Below are 17603 nucleotides of genomic sequence, written 5' to 3'. Positions count from 1 at the left end.
ACTCTTGGCTTTTTGTTTGATTTCACCTCCTGAAGAATTCACACAAGGTATTTTCTTTCCAAACCCCAGCTGTGAATTTTCTTCCAGCGCAAGCAACCCCTGTTTGGAGACATTGCAAATTATTTGGCTAAATACGTAGTTTAATATTTACTGATCCTCTTTTTTTCAGCCATGCTAGCTTCATGGCTGTATGAATGGCGATGTCGGTTGGTAGGTGGGTCGGTCGGTCAGTCAGTCGGTTCAGTTCACTTTGGTCCAGACTAAAATATCTCAACAACTATAGGATGGATTGCCATGAAATTTCGGTCATTCATGATCCCCAGAGGATGAAGCCTTCCGACTTTTACTCTAGCACCAACAGCAATTTGACATTTTTGGATTTTAGTTAAATATATCTTAAACTATTGGCTGGATTGCCATGAAATTTGGTATGATATTCAGGATGGATTGTAATAACTATGGTAATCCTTTAAACTTTCCACCATCAGATCAAAACTAATGAAATTCCCATCAGCCTCAGCTGTAGTTTGTGTTCATTGCTAATTAGTAAATGTTAGCATGATAACATGCTAAACTGAGATGTGTTGCATTGAGCTCAAAGCACCACTGTGTTTAAGTACAGCCTCAAAGAGACGCTAGCATGACTGTAGATTCTTAGTCTGGTTTACAGTCAAATAACACATTTATCTCAAAAGTGATCATCTCAGATTTTAACTGTTCTATTTGTGTACAACCTTTAAAAATAGTCTGCTCTTGTGATCAGCCCTGGGTTATGATGGCATGAGTAAAACACCAGAGGAAGTTGAGAGTGCTTTACATTGTTACTCTTGCTAATGGAGTCTTTGTGATGGAGGAACATGCTCACCCCTGTCTTTTATGACAGGTCAAATCATTAATGAAACATGTGAACATGAAAGCAATTTGACCATCTTCTGAATCGCGTGGGTATTTAAGAGAAGGAGTGAGCACCTGAGGGTTACATTAATATCTCACGCAAGGAGGGCGTTGCCGAGGGCAATCATGAAATCGGAAGGGAATAGCTTTAGGGATTCTTTGACAGCTCCATTTCTGTATGCTTAGTTCTGATTCTTGTTTCTCCTCAACTATCCACTATTTTCCTAAGAGCTAGACCCCCCACTTTTGTCACAGTAGTCTTGTCTTGGCATATAACAAATACCTTATGAACTTAATTTCCTTTCCTCTAATGAAATTAGTGAGATCAATGTAATTACATTTATCAGCCCCAGGAAATGGAGTCTCCTACAATCTCCTGGTATAGACGAGAAAAACAAATTGTTACTACATTCATGTATTTGTCAACAGCATTTGGCCTTTGTTTTCTCCTGTGTTCAAGGAAGTGAGACTGAAATGTAATTTTCACTGTTTAATATCTCATTATTTTGAAATTAGTGGCGTGAAGTCCCAGTAAACATGTTCATCAGGCGTAATCAGCTACGATTTATTTTTCAAGAGAATATTTTCCATGCATGGCCTTGTTCTGCACAGCCAGGCCCAGAGCTGCTACTACTAAGGCTTTACAGTAACAAAACAAACAAGAAAAAACCCTGCCTTAGCCACCCACTCACTCATACACACACATACAGCACAGACACACACACACACATAGAGATAAACACACACATGTTCACAAATCCCCACCAACACATTCCTTTCTGATATGACATCAGGCAGCACCGGGCGGGCTCCCTCCTGGGTTCAGTTGGTGTTAAATTAAACAGTAAATCATCTCACCAAAAGACACAAGAGTTATGTGTGAGTCAAGGGCAACAGTTCTGGGCTCTTTAATAGGAGATGAGGAGGACTTTATGAAGGAGATAAATAACAGCTTAACAAACAGCCTCTGTCTGGTCCCCTGGAGGTTGGCCTCGGCGACCCTGTGGATCAGTAGGATGAAGGAGAGCCAAGAATCTCCATTCCTCTGAAGACATGAAAAAATAATGTGCAGTGAAATTGGAAGAAAGATATTCGGAAGGGGACTCAGGGAGGTGGGGACCAGTGATGAAGCGGGGGGCTGAGGGTGGCAGCGATTATTGGTGATATGAGACAAGGTCAGTCTTAATAGAAAGGACAGATTGACAGACAGGTTGGCAGTAAGACAGACAGAGGAACAGAATGACAGTAGGGCAGAAAAATATATACAGATGAAATTATACAGCCAGGCAAGCAGATCAAGCATACAGACACTGCAGTTGTCCCATCAGTTAATACTTTCCTCCCACCTCTGCTGAGTAGTGTTTGCATGTTTGCCTGAGAGACATGACCTAACAGAATAAAATCTGATTCAACACAAAGCAACAGCATTTAGAGGAAATGAAAGAAAAGAGTAATTGCGAGGGGAAAAGTCCTTGGGCATGAGATTGAATTGAATTGAAGTGCTTTTGCATGCAAGTCATGTGATATAAAATTCTAATCTCACTTAATGTGCTTGTATTTTTCCATTTTCCCCTCTTTGGTTCTTTTTTTCCTGGAGGTAAAATGTGAGGGAAATCAAAATCGAGGCCTGCACCAGAATAAACTGATCCTATTTACTTTGTCATTTACAGTGAAAGGCCTCAGTCAGAATCTTTTCATGCAAGTATAATGGATACTATCATGGGGTGATCGTGTTTTTGTATGCTGTTAAAACCCCCTAACCACACACACAGACACGCAGGGGCACAGACAGACACACATGAAGCTCTGGTACAAGCAAGCATACATCACCACTGTTTATGTGTGTAATAAAATTCCTCACTGTGAACTGAAATGCTTTATAGCATCTCAAGATGAAACAGCTCCAAAGATAAACAGTTTAGCACCAGTTAAAAAGTTGCCGGTATTTTATAACTCGTCCTTTAACTTTGCAGGTTTCTCATTGCGTCTCTCTTATGAGTGTTTCTAGCCAATACTCCCTGATGCTGCTTTACACATTTTTATTTGCTCTTCATTTTCAGGAGAAAAGAACATTTCCTCCTGATACTCTATAAAAGCTTTAACATCCCACATTGTTCATAAAACCAGAATGATGCATAGTTCTTTGCACAGCGCCTGGCATCACAGTATACAGGGGACGATGTTATGGTTCATCTGAGGCCGTGCAAAATGATTCTTTACATAAGGTGATTTGTACTGGTTCGCAACCAGTTGTCAGTGTCACTTTAAAGAGGACTCAGCGTCAAGCCAAGCGGCTGGGGCGGCTGGTGCATTTCCATATTTTCAACAATGTTTCCCCAATGACTTCCGGGAATAGAAAGAGGTTCACTGAAACTGACCTCTGCTGGCTCTGATCCATTTTCTGATCTATATCAATCAAGGAATGACAGGCCAGCTGCTTTTGAAAAAGCAAAAACCACATCAGGATGACACACCAGCCATCTGTGTGTCATCCTTATGATACACATGCTTATGCTCGAGCAAAAACACACAGGCGTGAATCCACAGACACAGATGCATGGCTGCACAAACATACACACACACACCTCCTCACTCTTCCAAGGTTCATTTGTCAAGATGACAGCTGGACTCGTGCTGAGGTGGAGTTTGCCAAGCAGAATCCCTCGCTTGGTTAGTGGGAGCCAGAACATCCTGGGAAACATTCTGACACACACTTAGAGGCTGCAGTGCAACCATGTATGTGTGTGTGTGCGTGTACACAAGAGTGAGCAAGTGTGTCTTTGTGTTGTGAATGTGCAACTTTCAAAACACCCAGCAGCGGCATGGCAAGGTCCAGCCCCTCTTCAGTTTCTGCCTGTGTTTGGCAAGGGCAGGCTTGGCTGGGAGCAGCCCATTTTGTCAGGTTTCCAGTCAACATCAAACGCGCATACTGCTCCCACCTCTACCTGAACACCTTTCCTCCTTTGCTTTTCCACTCACATCTGGGTCCTTAGACATCTGTTTACCTCATGATACCTCCGAAGTGTTTGCCCCTGTAGGCTGGGAGGAATGCACTGTATGTTTTTCCTTCCAAACAGCCCTTCAGCTGTGTCTACTGGAAATGTGTCTGTGCAATGATGTAAGTGGATGTTTCTCTGACTAGATTAAAAAAGACAAATATATTTCTGCAGCATAGGATCCCACAAAGGTCACATGTCTGGTCTAGGGGGGGAAACTCTATCCTCGTTCTCACAATATACATCCATCCTGCCAAATGCATGTCCAATCAAACAAGCCCTGGCAACTTCTCTAAACTTCCCATTTCCAAGTTTCCAGCCAGAAGGGCTCATGCTCTGCTACAGAGTTGTGCTGATGCAGTCAGTTCACAGCCACTTTCATTTTTCTCCCCTCACTCTTTCTTCCCTCCATTTTCCCTCTAGTCTGCATTTCTCCTCTTCACTGCTGCCTGATGGATTTAGAAAATGAGAAGAAGAAAGTGTGTGGGAGAAGAGGGAGAAAGTGGTGTATGAAAGGTGGACAGTGCAAAAGTGTGTGTGTGCATGTATTGGGGTTGTGGGGGAGTAAATGGCTGGGAAAAGTGCAATAGCAGCACATTTCGTGCCACTGTCACCCTCTCTCTCTGCTTCTCTCTCCCCTACAAGTCTCCAACACTCTTTACTCTAATTACCCAGATTGGGTTTCCTGGGGATGAAGGGACGAGGGAGGAAAAGGGAGTAACAGGGGGTCCTTGATATTGTCCTTGTCAAAGCCTAGGGGAGCGACTGGAGAAGTCATTCATGCATCCATCACATTCCCGATTTCACAATTTAATCAATCCCCTAATGAAAGAAAGTGTGGGTCGGGGGGGGGGGGGGGGTAGTGAGATGGTAGCCCTCACACTCAAACCCTGCTAAGCCAAAAGCTAAGGGGTGCAGCCGTTCTTTGTCTGCCACTACAATGACTGCCTTATTTTCATTCTCCCTGCCTGGAAGAGGGGAGTGAGGAGGGCGAGTCATTCCATTGTTACCTCCAGGGAGAAGAGCACCTCTAATTTGCTGTAAGCCTGCACTGTTAAAGACCAGACTCCTTTAACACTGCAATAATTGGAAAAGTCATTCACTGCTTAACTTCCATTACTCCATGTTATTTTCTCTAATGTGGAGGAAGGTCTTTTAATAATCTTACCTGCATCACTTCAAGCTATCATTCAAATGGCACAAAAGCACATAGAGCACACTATCTCTCCATTTCATTCTGTCACACACTCACATAGACCACTAAACCAGATAAATCTGAAAACGCATCTTTTTGGTCCTCTGTCCTCTCTGTAAATCTGAAAATAGCATTCTCATATTTTAGTGCAGACAGGTAAAACTGAGCTTTTCAAAAGCAATGACATAAGCCTGTCCATACATGGCCGAGAGCTGTGTGACAGTAGAGTTAAAGAGACAACTTTTTCTCACCTCTAACTGTGATCATTTATTTTAAAATGTCAATAAAGTCGATCACACAATACAAGTGTTGGTATTTAGCTGTATTTATTTTTATTTTGTCAGACGACTTTGCAATTATAAAATCGTGATTTGATTGATGTCTCAATGAGTGCAGCATTTATGAGCCATAATTAAAATCATTATTTATGCTAGTTGATTTTGTCCAAAACTATTTACCTGAGAACAAATAAATAATGCATGGTTATATTGAAACACAACAGAGGTGACTGAGGAGAGCAGGAGAGGATACAACTGATATTTAACCAGCTGAGACTTACCTAGCTAGGAGAGACAGGAGTGCATAATTTTGTTGTTTGCTGACCAAAAGAGGAGGAAGAGGAGATTCAGCCTTTTTCCAATTGTTTTGGCATGAATAAATGACCTAACAAGACTAACAAGAGTCTACCACACTAGTGGCTCTGTGAGGCTGTACTGAGGCACAGCAGTGCTATGGGCTAATTGCTAATGTCAGCATGCTAACATGCTCACAATGGCAATAGAGTTGTGAAGTGGGATGAGCTATTTAGGACAGAAGTAGAAGTCCTATTCATTTTTTCCATTGACAATGTTACGTGATTCACAGTTGTAGCTCCTCTACAGCTTGGATCGGCATGAAACAGTAGAAATCCATTAGGGTTGCCAATCGTTAAGACTATTAAGACGAGGCGATTTGTATGAGGTAGAAGGAAACCATCCTGCTCTGTCCTCTTCCTCTCACCCTGCTCTCTCCCTCAGCCTGACTGTCATGTTATGTTCCACTACCCAAACAGAGAATGCGCTTCTCATTGGTCGTGACTCATGACCATTGAAAAGCTATGATAGCATTACTATGATACGCCTGACAGTGGCTTTCAATGGGCCTGACAGCAGACTGAAGTGACTGAGAGGGCTGTTAAAAATTTCAACGGTGTAATTTTTTCATAAAATAAATTAATTGATTTAACCATGCAATAGCCCCAGAAAGGCTAAATAACAACAACATAAGGCTACTGTTTTGAAAGTCAAAGAATATATTTATAAATCAGAGCACTCACATAAGAACATAGCACTAGCAGAGCGCTAAATATGTTTTGAATTTATGAACGATTCTCTGTCAAAATCAGCAGGGGGAGGTGCGAAGAAACAGCTGTTTATGGCTTACAGCTTTCTCTCTCTCGTTGATTGTCACTTCACTTCCCTGTCGTCTGCGGAAATTTTGTCACATGTGCTGCTAACGGCAGGTGGTAGCTAACGTTTACGGTGTTGAGAAAACTGATTTTATCTTAAATCAGTTCACTTTTCATTTTGGGATCATTTTTTGTAGAATTCAGCAACTATGGTGGCACATTTTGTTAACAACTGCAACAACGAAGCATTTTGAATTCGTTACCATTGATTTGTGCCTCTGACTGGATTCTTCTCCATGGCAATGGCAGATGAGGCTCGTGGGTGTTGTAGTATTTAATGCCTTCCACCATGCCAAAATGACGGGTTAAACAAAGAAACTAAGCTGAAATAATTTAAACTGGTGGTCCAAACTTAAACCTACAGTATATGATTGTTTCATTAGCTGGGATAATCCTGTGTTTCTACCTTAAGCAACATTGAGAATATTGCTGAAAGAAAAAACTGAAACGGAAATACAGAGAAAAACTCTTCCGGAAACAGTTCTCACTCCCACTTCACAACAACTGATGTTTCGTGGGTAGAATGTTTACCATGCTCACCATCATAGTTTAGCATGTTAGCATACTGATGATGGCATGAAAAGTTAGGGATCACCAAAGTTATTGCCATTCATTGTGAAGGGGACATGAAATTTGATGACAATCCATCAAATAGTTGTTGAGACATTTCACTCAAAACCACAAATGTCAACCTCATGGTGGCTTTAGATGAAAAGTCGGGGGATCTCTCCTCTTCGGCACAAAACTTCATGGCAATCAATTTCAGTCTGGACCAAAGTGGTGGACCGACCAACAGACATTGCCATCCCTAGAGCCAAACCACCAATGCAAAAACTTAGGATGGATGTACATCATTCTCACACGTAAACAGCTTTTTTTTTTTTTTTAGATTTAAGAGGCTTAATGTGGACTCTCATTCTTAAATACGTATCCACACAGTTTCGTCTGTTAATGCAGACTCCATGAAATCCTTGCCAGCTAATGAATACAAGATGTAATGCAGTTTGTGTTATGTTTAAGTTAGTAAGTGCATTTTTGAAAATCCCAACTTCAGACTGACATACTGAACATCAATCCTCTGCTACCTTTTGAAGAGATACAATGCTCAACATCAAAGCCTAAGCAAAAGTCTGTGTTTTAAAAAGGCCACAGGAAAGCTTTTAATGCAGACACTTTGCTGACTCACAGCAAAACACACACGGTGCCTTTTTATCTGTGCATGCAACAGAGCGCATTTGACAGATGGAGTGTGTGTATGATATGCAATGCCACCTAAAAACCTTTCTCTTGTACAGGTTCTTTCTCTTCAGAGTTAACCAGTCTGTTTGTGACCTGTTGGCCAATACCTGTATTTCTTGCCTGCCTTTTAGACTTTACTGTACTGTTGAAGGAACATGTCTCTCTGTTTGTTCCTGTCGACATTTGTGTTTGGTGTAGCTATCCGTGTTTGTTGGGCTTTTAAGCCGTGAAAGGCCTAGCTTTCAGCTCTTTAGGGGTTTGCTGTGACTTTGCTGTCTGCAAATGACTGTTTCTACTATCCTACTGCTCACTGAAACAGTGTCATTCTCTGAAACAGTAGCGCACTACAGCACACCTAATTGGCACACTCATGACAGGCCTCTGTGTTTGTGTGTGTGGCTGTATGTTTCTTGTTTGTGTATGACATGCTTAAGCCAGATAGTGAGACTTTTTACTTAGAAGATTTTCTGGAAGTACCATCTCAAAGCAGCTGAATTCAGTTTTGCTCCATTTCATGGCACAGTGTTTTTGAGTGTTTGTTTTGGTTTTACAATTTTGCATCTGTACCAATATTCTTATATAAACTTATATGAATGCTGAATATATATGGGCCATACTGTATGTTTACAGTATTGGAGGTTATTATTTGTTTTGTTTTTTCATGTTTTTAAACCTTACAGTAAAAATTTGTCTTCATTCATCTAAAAACTCGAGGTGTTTTCTATTTTCAAACACAGCTTCACAGATGCAGCCTACCAATCGTTTGAAGCTGTCTTAAAAATATGATGCACAAAGCTGTGAATCTATCCAAGTTGAGATGACACCTTCCTTTTAATGTGTTTGAAATTGAAGGTTTTGTTCAACCAAATCCAAACTGATTTCAGGAAATGTTTGACTGACAGTATTTTTATAGACAAGGTTTAGTGTGGTTTATGTTTGCAACGTTCTCTGGCATGAACAGTAACATGCGGTCAGTATGTTTCCATGTTGAAACCGCTGTCAGCCACATCTGATATATATGCTGTCTTGTGTCATAAGTTTCAGTAAAATGGAATAAGTAAAAACAAAATAGTTATGGACATTAAGGCTGTTCTTTATTAAAAAATGCATGGTTTTACATTGTATCCAATGCAGATCAGAAACCAATCCAGTGCATGTGGCTTTTGCTTTAGTTTTACTGAATATGACTGTGATGCAGTCTGAATCTGCTCTCTCTGATCTGTCTGGTAAAGCAGCCTTAGTGCGCACACTAAAGCAGAGAGTACATCTCAAAAGAAATTGAAATTGGCATGTTCTCACGGGCAGTATTTTTGGGTTTGTGACCACTTAGTCTGACCACAATGTGAACAGGCCTCCAGTCAGATCTTTGCCACCCCCCAACACACTACAGCTGCACTTTTTTAACAAAAACATGTGATTAGTTGTGCTTTACCTGTGTCTTTGGGGTGCATGTTTCGGATTTAGCTGGATTTGTATTATTTCTTGAGGGAAATGTGGCCATTGTGACACTAGCTGAACTGAACAAAAAACAAAACATACAAAAAAAACTCTGAACCATCTTCCTGAATACACAAGGATCTACAGTACCAGGACAGTTGTATCATTTGTATGATAATTGCTTCAGTTTCACCCACAATGCCCCAAGAACATTATTTCCATGCATATGGTAATTGCAGTTCTCTGTACAAGCTAAACTGCAGATTATCTTCAACCTGCCCTACCTGTATTTCAAAATCTTACAAGTATGGAAAAGATCAATTATAATATATAGTGGCCGGATGTATAATGGCTGTACCTATACGTGCACTGAATCTATTCTATCTATGGTATTTTATTTATGCATCTGTCAGGTAGACTGTAGATTAAGGAAGAGGTACTGTTAATCAAATTTAGCATATAAAAACCAGCATAGAACAAAGCAATTATCATATTTGGGCCTGAATTATGGTCCATATAAAAATACAGAATACACCAATAGATAATGTATGAAATACTTTTCTCATGCTTTTCAACATGATCAATGGATGAATGGAAGGTTTTAAACGGAAGCGGTCACTCATTTTGTGAGGTCATCAAATTGGCTGGCACACATTCACCTTCTCATCCATCATAAGACCATAATCTCTCCATTCTATCTCCTTGTTTGGTTTAGGAAACAAACTTACTGGTAACACTTTACAATAAGGGACACACAGTTAAGAGTCGTTACCATGAGGAACAAATGAGGAACTAACTGCTAGTGAACCATTACTTAATGAGTAACTCCTAATCAAATTTTATAGAGTAGCTAATGATTAGTTAATGATTTGTTAATTAAGACACAAGTGAGGAACGAATCAGGAACAACTTGATTATTGGTGAATTGTTAATAAGTACTTCCCTAATAATTCCCTAAATGGAGGACTATATAGTAGATAATGATGAATTACTAGAAAACAGACTGGGAGATCCTATATTAATGAATCATTAGGTAATGATTAGTTCATAAATATCTGTGAATCGATTATACTGACCACTTTCTTCATGAGCCATTCCTGATTAACTCTGAACCAGTCAGTGAACGACACCTAAATTAAAGTGGTGCATCATACTGAGTGGTTACTAAGTAGTCCCTCAATACTTTTACCTGTCCATTTGTTACCCTTTTTGTGCCCCCTCAAGTAGAGTGGTGCGTCATACTGGGTACTGAGTACTGAATCATTACTTCATGAGTACCTGTCCATTAGTTAAACATTTCAGCAGTAAGCGTGACAGTGTCCGGGAGTTCTTGTGATTGTTTTCAGACACAAGAACAGCCAACTGTGCAAAATACAGCGTTTGTGTGCTTCAGCAGGAGACCGAGCTGCTGGTGGTCGCAGGGGTAAACACACTCTCTGCAGCCTGCAGTTCAGTGTGCCCGCCCGTTTCATCTGAAAAACTTGTTGAAAAACAATGCGACAACATTAAAATAATAGCATTTTGTACAATTGATTTAGCCAACCCTTGCCTTGCGAACACCACAATTCTCCACCATTAGTGGTTGGCTTTAGCATGCAGCTAACATTTGTGTTTGGCTAGGGTAACAATAGCATGACATCAGTAAGCGTTATAGCATTTAACAAGCATCGTGTGGGCCGTATGTAATTTACCTTCAACCGACTGTTCATCCGTTTCGTGTCTTCCAACAGCGCAGGAGTTGAGTCTTTCGTTGTTGCTGTTGCTCCAAAGAAGACCGGTAACATAGAATGACCAAGTAGTGACCAAGTTGTCTCCGTGGTAAATTATTACATTGTCAAATTATCATGAAAAAGATGAAAATCCTTTACGAGGAAAATGATATGATTGCCTTGGTTTTTCAGTAAACATTCTCACTTCAGTGCAATGAATACAAAGTGCGGGAAACACATACAGAAGAATAAAGGCATTTATTTTGATAGATGAGCCATGTGTTAGCCTACTTTACAAAACCTTGTCGATACAACAACAATACTAAAACGATAAATTAGCAATCGACACGTTATATTTCTCATTTACCTAGGTGAAATCGAGGCGTAGTAATGAAGGTCCACCGTCACTGAACACGTGCTCGCTCCCGCGGCCTTAGGCACACTTCCTAGAGGGTAATTAGCACGACACCTGTCTTCTCTGGCGCAGTGGCAACAACGAAAGAAGCTATACTGCGCTGGTGGAAGACACGGAAACAGATGAACAGTCGGTTGAAGGTAAATCACATACGGCCCACATGATGCATATTAAATGCTTTAACGCTAACTGATGTCATGCTATTATTACCCTAGCCAAAAGCTAATGTGAACTACATGCTAACGCCAACCGCTATCCGCTAATGGTGTAGAATTGTGGTGTTCGTAAGGCAAGGGTTGGCTAAATCGATCATACAAAATGCTATCGTTTTAATGTTGACGCAGGGGGACAAAACCTAACATTTATGTGTTTTTCAGATGAAAGGGGCGGGCACATTGAACTGCAGGCTGCAGAGAGTGTGTTTACTCCTGTGACCACCAGCAGCTCTGTCTCCTGCTGAAGCACACAAACGCTATATTTTGCTTCACTTTTGCTTCACTTATCATTTTGCAGATAAATAAATAGTTGTGGAAGCAAATGTGTGTATATTGGCTGTTCTTGTATCTGAAAACAATGACAAGAACTCCCGATAAGGAGTTACCCATTAACTAATGGTTCACTAGCCGTCAGTTCCTCATTCGTTCTTCAATTGTTCCCTGGTAACTGCTCAAAATTGTGTGTCCCTTATTGTAAAGTGTTAGCAACATACTATCTCCTGTAGTGTTTCTGTAGAAACTGTACCAAGATAATGAGTGTACTGGCATCAACAGTGACTGTGAACACAGCAAATTCTATTTCGAATTGTGTATACTCGAGCCCTAAGCCTCTCTATGTTCCTCCCCTTTGTTTACATATAGCGCCTTCTCTCCTAATCTGCCATGGTGAGAGTTGCGTGGGCTGAGGAAAATCTTGAATGCTGAGGCAAACAAATGCAATGGTAATATGCTAAGGATCGCTCTGGTATCACACAAAGCAGAGAAGCCCACCATTGCCTGAATTTGAACCTGAAACACCTAAAAAAAAGTTGAGCCAACCAAGACTAGCCAGGTTAACTCGAGTAGAGCTGAGCCTGAAGTTATTTTAGGGTCTGAGCAGGTAGACACATGGTTTTAGATTTTTAATTGATGCTTTTTTTAGTTACCCCCCCAGAAAATGAGAAAATGCAAAGCAAAAGTCAATAATAACTCAGTTGGGCCTTAAAAGAGGTAAACAAAACAGAAATGAATGCAAAATGCAGCAAACTGAACTGCAACAGAACTGAAACAAACTGACCTAACTAAATGACAAACAGGGGGAACATACTGTATATAGACAGTACTCGATGGCCAAACTATGTATGAAGGGTGGACAAGACATCACTACAATTAAACACTAGACAGGCACTCTGCTAACAGCTCAATATTAACAATGAAAAACAACACCAAATTAACTCTAAACTAGACTTGCAGGTAACACTAAGTTTTTACTTTACTTTAAGTTCCCCTATTTAGCTTTAATAAGCAGTATACAAACATTTAATAAATGGTTTCTAACATACTATAAGGTAGTTGTATGCAGCTAAAATGGCATTTTTAAGTGTTTAATGTACAGAATTTGTCAACAATTATAACTTCTCATATGAAGACATACTTTATATTATTACAACTGTGTTTTAATATATTCACTGTCTGTTTATACAGCAACCTCCACTTATGGTTGCCCATGGGAGGAGTTATAGTTGTTGACAAATACATTTATTAACACTTGCATCTGCTTACAGTACAACTACATTATAGTGTGTTATAAACCATATAGTAATTGTTCATATTCTGCTTATGAATGCTAAATTAGGGGACTTAACGTAAACTGTTGCTAACTTACAAATAACTTAAATATACACAAACAAAAGTATTTTTTCCCCAAAACTCAGCTTTGCTGTGGCATGTGTTTGGTACAGTCTTGGGCCTAGGTGTAGGCCTTTATATTTTGATGCAACTTAAAGCAAAATTTAACTGAAACTAGTGATGACAATGCAAAATGAACTAAATATGCATGCAACATGTACAAAAATGTTCACCATGTTCACCATCTAATCGCTAACTGTGTCTGTCTGCCGTTTGGTCCTGAGCAAGTAGTGTACAGTGGGTTTTAAGAGCTTTTTTGCTGAAAACAGCTGCCTACTGCGGCCAAAAACAACCCTGGCAGAGTAGTAATAGTGAACCAAACGTTGCTGCCCTAAAACCAAAACAATGAGCAGAAACTTGCTACAAAGCTCCATGGAGCTAAGGGGAACTGCAGATTCAGGTGATAATTCTCTGTGTTTCATCACTATGTGCAACCCCTTTCACATCCAAATAATCATGTGATCCATTGTTGATATAAAAATATTGATTATATTATTATTGCCTTGCATTTTTGCTGACTCAATTAGGATGTTGATTCAAATCTGATCCTTTGTCAGGCGTTAGTTTCTGGTGGTGTTTAATTGGATAGCCTTATATTTAGGCCTGTCACGATAACTACTTTTGTTAGATGATATATTGTCACAGCAATAATTGCAATAAACGATATTGTCATTTTGAGGGCATTCATTTGCATGGCATTCCATTGCATTCATTTGCATAAAGCATAGGGGTTGTCAATTGCAGCAAGGGAGAGACAAGGTAGACAGAGAAATTATTAGCCAAATAATTACAAACTCATTACAGGGACATTGTATATTTCAAGTAAAAAAGTTTTTTTTTTAAATCTACAAAGGGAGGGAGAAGATCAAACAAACTATTTAAATATTTACAAGCTATAGGAACACTCTGATCCAAAGATCTGGAGAGAAAGAGCCAGAGAGAAGCTCAAACCTGCCCCACACGCGGCACTTACTGACTATCTGCACACGCCGCAAGAGGAGAAGGAGAGACGAGATCCTGGCACTGTTGGCTGAAGAGCCAAGGACTGCGATTACTCTGAGCAGCATGCATGGGAATGAATTACAATATAATATATTTGAATATATTTCTCGCCTTTATGATGGTCTGAATAGGTTGCTAAATTTGTCGCTAGTCTCTTTTTAGAAGTAAAGTCGCTAAGAGGGTCTGAAAAAATTGCAAAATCTAGCAAGAAAGTGTCAACACTGTGTGTGTGTGTGTGTTGAGCTGCCTGAGCTCCGCCCACGGTGAAACTCCACACAGAACAGCAACCAGAAGTGATAGGAAAACGTTTCTTTCTGCATAGTTTTTTCTGTTCGTTCAGCTTAGGCGCTGTGAAAAAAATGCTTAAGCCCTGCACCCCAAGTCTTATAATGGTAGGGAAAACCCTGCTGTTTATTTTGGCACTATGTTGGCTAAAATGTTGGTGACATTCTTATGTAAAAAAACACGCATGTAAACACAACGGGCAATATCGAGGTCAGCAAAAGTTATCAAGGTGATGTCCATATATCGTAAGACATAGAGTCGATAACATAATTATCGCGACAGGCCTGCTTATATTTAAAGGTGTTTCTAGAATTTTTTCTACCCCCATGTATATTTATGGGGGTGGATTAAATATTCGAAGCAACTGCTTCGATTGGGTTGTATAACCCTCTACAGGGTAGGTTTCTGGTCACTCAGTATAAACAGCTCCACTTCTATTGTGTCTTTTATGCAACTACTTATATCTTTGTACATATCTCACACTAACGTTACCCTGTCAGCATGCAGTATAGGTCACCTAATCAATACTTGCAATTTGGATTAATTTCTTTTAAATATATATCATATTATTAAAATATGTAGTAGTGTATATCTACAGCATGCAGAAACACACATCTGTGGTGGTAGTTGGATACTTTTTAATGTGTTAGTTGACACATGAATTTTTAAGTGAGAATTAATTCCTCTGCACCCCAGTAACTGTGGTAGCTTCTGTGTTATTCATTCCCCTCTCTTCATCTCCTCTTCTCTGTTTTCCCCGAAGACCCGGTAGCATGATAATTTCTCATTTGATTCAGTTTTGCCTGGCAGAAGGGAGCTAAGCTCACTGATAAGATCTCCTTAAGAACCAGACAAGTTGTCAGTAATGAAGGGAATTGCTTTGATCCGTCGACAAATAGGTCATTTAGACAGTGTCTGGTTTCTGATGCTGGATAATACAGTCATGACTCGCTCTCGCTCTCTCTCTCTCTCTCTCTCTCTCTCTCTCTCTCTCTCTGCCTCTCTCTCTCACGCTCACTATCAATCTTTCCTAGCAAAGAGCTTCTCGTCCACTCTCCCCTATAGACACACATACACACACACTATCAAGAAACTAGAGAATAAAAATCAGAGGAAATGAAAAAAACACAGAGAAAAGAACAGTTTTTGATTATTATTGGCGCTCTTAAAAATGAATTCCTTTGTTATTTATTACCCAATGGAGATATTTTATGTGTATGTGAGTGTGTTACTGTGCGTTATTGTGTGAGGTACAACATAGCAGTGTAGTAAGAGAGAGAGAGTTTCCCTCTTTTCATTAAAGGAAATAAAAAGTACTTGTGCAGTTATGAGAAGCTCTTCATTTTCATCTCATGCTGGGCTTTTTTGAACACATTCCCTCCCTTTTCTGAAGCTAAAATGGCAGAATGACAGTGAGAGCCGCTCACTATTGAAATGACATCCCGCCTGTCACAATATTCTGTGATAAAAGGAAGAGACTGATAACATGCAACAACAGCTAGCTGATTAATTTCCTTGACATCCATTATTGGATCTGTTAATGCATAGCCATGTATATATGCATGTGATATGCCTGCACATGTTATTACATACATTATCAATCATGAGCCAGACAAAGCACAATTGTGCAAGCTTGAATGTGCATAAGTGTGCACACACAACCATGCACAAATATTTGGCAGAAACAAATGAGTCTGGTGCCATCCCTCAATAGTTTTAAAAGCGTTTTACGTGAACGTTGTGGGAGGGAGAGCTAATTGGCTGGAATGACTGTGGAAACGTGCAGCTGAATCTCTTTCCCCCAAACAGGACGACTTGGAAACGGGTGGGAAATCAGAGGGGCGGGGAAAACCCAAATGGAATTATGGAGAGCTATCACTTCCTAACTGGTGAGGATTTATACGCCACTGCCAAGGCCAACGGATTGAAGTAATTTCATTTTTCATGCATGGCTTCTGTCCCCACGGAGACCTGAAGTGAAAAAAGAGAGAGAGTGATGAGAGAGTACTGCGGAGCTGAGAGATGAGAGGAAAGGGGAGGAGTGGAGATGAGAGAGAAGGACTTGGAAAGGAGAAGGGAGGGCAGAGGAAAGCAGAGACAAGGAGAAGGGAGGAGAAAAGGGGGATGAATGAGAGGGAGAGACAGTTTGGCACTTGGATGTATAATAATTGGTTGTATTTTCTAATGCGACAGGAGAGGTAGATGGAGTCAGTGTGCTGCAGTCTCTTTGCTTTGCCTATAGAGGAGGGTAATGGCGGTACATTGAGAGTTCAACTGCGGTGCTAGCAGGATAGTTGTTATAGTTTTATAGTTTGTGGTGTTTAACGGGTAGCGTTTCTTTGAAGTAATAGCAGTCGATGCCTGCAGCTCGTTAATTATCATAGCTGTCAGCAGTAATTTGTTGAGATATGTGCAGAGCATTCTGACGTTCTCCTCCCCCTATTCCCCAAAGAAAACACACATACAGACATGCACAAATAGCATTAGTGGGATGCTGTGACAGCTGCTCTTGCAGTCTTACAGGGAAGGTGTCTACAACTGATCACATTTGTTTGATTACAAAAGACACACCTCGACCGGGTCTTTTTAATGGAGTGTTGATGATAATGTTGGTGCTGATGAAGAGAAGGAGAAGGAAAATACTGATAGTGTCGATGATGGTGACAGGTTTTTATTCCACCAGTAGGAAAAGTCAGGATGATACCTGTCTAATACTGTATGTCCGTCCCTTGTCCTTGTTAGTTGCTCTAGCCATTTTCTCAGCAGGGCAGAATTCCTGGTGTGTCAAAAGTGTGACTAAATTGGTTCCTCAAGTGGTGAAAGATGGACAACTGTGGACAGTCTTACTCTTCGGGTACACTCAGGCTCTCCACTGAAATAGTCATTGATTAGAAAAAAAAGACTGGCCATTCCTCTGTGTGTATTTTTGTCCGTTTGTGTATGTGTGTACAGTATGTGCCCGCATACTGGAGTAAGTGTATGATTGAGTCATTTTGATACTCCGGCTGATGTTCACGGGTTGTCATGTAGTTAATGGAAAGAGATGGGATGCTTGGAGGTTTGGACTCTATTTGGGCACTAAATTGAAAAACTCCTCCAAA

General features: G+C 40.4%; 1 protein-coding gene across 11 annotated transcripts in view; it reads left to right on the top strand.

Moving 5' to 3' along the window:
- The window catches only part of LOC122883587 (cadherin-4-like), a 338624-nt gene that overhangs the window by 274914 nt on the left and 46107 nt on the right, over positions 1–17603 (top strand). The gene's annotated exons all lie outside the window — the stretch shown is intronic.

The sequence above is a fragment of the Siniperca chuatsi genome, linkage group LG10, assembly GCF_020085105.1.
Source record: "Siniperca chuatsi isolate FFG_IHB_CAS linkage group LG10, ASM2008510v1, whole genome shotgun sequence".
NCBI lineage: Eukaryota > Metazoa > Chordata > Actinopteri > Centrarchiformes > Sinipercidae > Siniperca > Siniperca chuatsi.
Note: the sequence above shows the minus strand (reverse complement) of the source record. Positions and strands in the feature narration are given on the sequence as shown.